This window comes from Pteropus vampyrus, unplaced genomic scaffold (assembly GCF_000151845.1).
Source record: "Pteropus vampyrus isolate Shadow unplaced genomic scaffold, Pvam_2.0 Scaffold121, whole genome shotgun sequence".
NCBI classification, from domain to species: domain Eukaryota; kingdom Metazoa; phylum Chordata; class Mammalia; order Chiroptera; family Pteropodidae; genus Pteropus; species Pteropus vampyrus.
In genome coordinates, this window is record NW_011888902.1 from 2368058 (window position 1) to 2370506 (window position 2449).

Here is a 2449-nt window from a genome sequence, read left to right on the forward strand (position 1 = left end):
TCCTGAGAAATTTCTATATTCAAGGACAACATAGGAGAAAGATTCTGCCAGGGAAGTGAAAAAAGTCTGCTCAGAACTATGAGCAGATTTTGCCAAGAGAAACTGCACTCTCAGAATCTAAGAGGAAAGATTGTGATGATTATTTATAGCTTTTAAAGTTTTAAATATTTTTCTGGATGTACCAGCCAATGCAAACAGAAAAGAGAAAGAAATTATAATATAAAAATTGGAAAGGAGGAGATAAAATATATTGTTTGAAGCTTACAAGATTCCATACTTAGAAAATCAGTTGAAAATATGATTGCAACAATAAGAGAACTTAATCAGCTGGTCGGAAACAATGTTATCGAGAAACCAATAGTTTCTATTTATATAAACAATAAGTTGAAAAAGTTAATGAAAAAAGACAATCATCTATAATAGCAAGACTTAATACTGAATGTCATTATTAAATGAATGCCGAATGTTGTCATGTGATCAGCATTCTTCTAAGGGCTTTCATAATTTATTTACTTTATTCGGTTCTCACAACAACTGCATTTTACGGGTGAAGAAATAAAGACAGAGAGGATAAGTAACCTGTTCATGTTTATATGGTTAATAAGTGGAAGACTGATATTTTAAATTTAGGGAGTTTTAATCCATAGGCTGTGGTATTTATATGCTGTAGAATATAGTTAGTCCTTTTAAGAAAGAAAAGTAGTAAGGAAATACTCAAGAATATACTCAACCAGAAATACCCAAAATCTATATGAAGAAAATGTTAAGATGCCACCAATGGAGAAAGGAAGTCTTGGACAAAGAAAAAGCGTATCATGTTCTTGAATAGGAAAACGTAACATAAAAATATAAGTTCTCCCTACATTAATATACAAACACAACCTGATTCCAATAAAAATAACAAGAGATTTTTTTTTTCTGCGAAACTAGTTTTAAAGTTCATAAGAAAAAAATTTCAAAAGGAAAATTCATAAAAGAAGAATATCGTTGAGGGGGTAACTCATCAGATATTTTAAAATGACTAAGATTTTCAACAATTCAAACAAGGCAGTGCTGGCACATTTGCAGGGACTGAAACAAAATAGGAAGTCCAGAAATAAATTGAAATACGTAGAGATTCAGTATATAACAAAGAGGTCATATGTCATAGATATCAATGGAGAAAAAGATGGACGATTCAGTAAATGGTACTTGGACACTGGAGAAGCCGTCTGGACAGAAAAAGATTCATATATCATCACTTAAAATAAATTCAAGAAAACCAAAGAGTCCACTTTCATACAAATAAATATCAAAGCGTAAAAGTAAGAGAAAGTAATCATTTTATAAATTCGTTATATGAAAGACCTTTATGTGAATGACACAAATACAAAGGCCATAAGAAATCATACTGATAAATTCAACCAAATAAAATTGAAATATCTAATCTTGACCAAACTACCATAAGAAAAATGAAAAGAAAACGATAAATGGGAAAATATAACAAAATAAAAATGTGCAATTTCCTTTTATTGAAAAAAAACACTTACAAATCAAAAAGACCACCAAAGAGAAAGATGAGCAAATGGTACAAACTAAAAGAACACAAAAAGTCATACAAATTACTTTTAAATAAATAAAAAATGTTCACCTTTACTCACAATACAAGAAATACAGAATAAAACTACATTGAGTTATGAGATTATGAAAAATTCAAGATGATAGCATATCATGTAGAGGAGAATGGGGCAAAGAGACATTGGCAGAAGACAAATTGGTTCAGTCTCTGCGCAGGGCGATTTGTCAATATCAGCCAAATTTAGAATTTAGAAATGAAAATATCACCTATTCAAAAAAATCAAATTAAAAAAAACTTAAACAGTGAATGGTAGGTCATTTGGTTCATTCCTTCCACTGAGAACAACAAATGGGGCTTAAAAACATCTAAAATTAGAATCGAAGAGACCAAATAAGAAAACGTTAGCACAAAAGTGAAGGGAAAATAGAGAAATAAGTGAATACTTAAGCTGCTTTCTTGCTGATCCTGATCATTTCAATTTAGATAGCGTTACTGGGTGAGAACAGAAATACGAGCCTGCTTCTTCTCACCTCCTCCCCACCAAGAACCAAAAGGCTATCATCACCTTACAGTAAGGTAAGGGTTAACTGAATATTCTCATGTGGAATACTAGACCATTTGAAATCCTTTTGACCTTGGGCGAAGGTGATCACAAACTGTCAGAGAACCAGCAGCCTGGCAGAAAAATAACAAATCGCATCTGGACAAGTTCATGTATTGTAGATCTCAATAATTATTTCTCTGAATTACTATTTCACATAAAGCACCTAGCACACGGCAAAGACAACCATCCATACAAGGAAGTTACTCGATGAGTAGGGCCACCATAGAGGAAAAAAAAAAAAAAAACCAGACTTGCAAAGATTTAGATATTGAAATTACCAGATACAG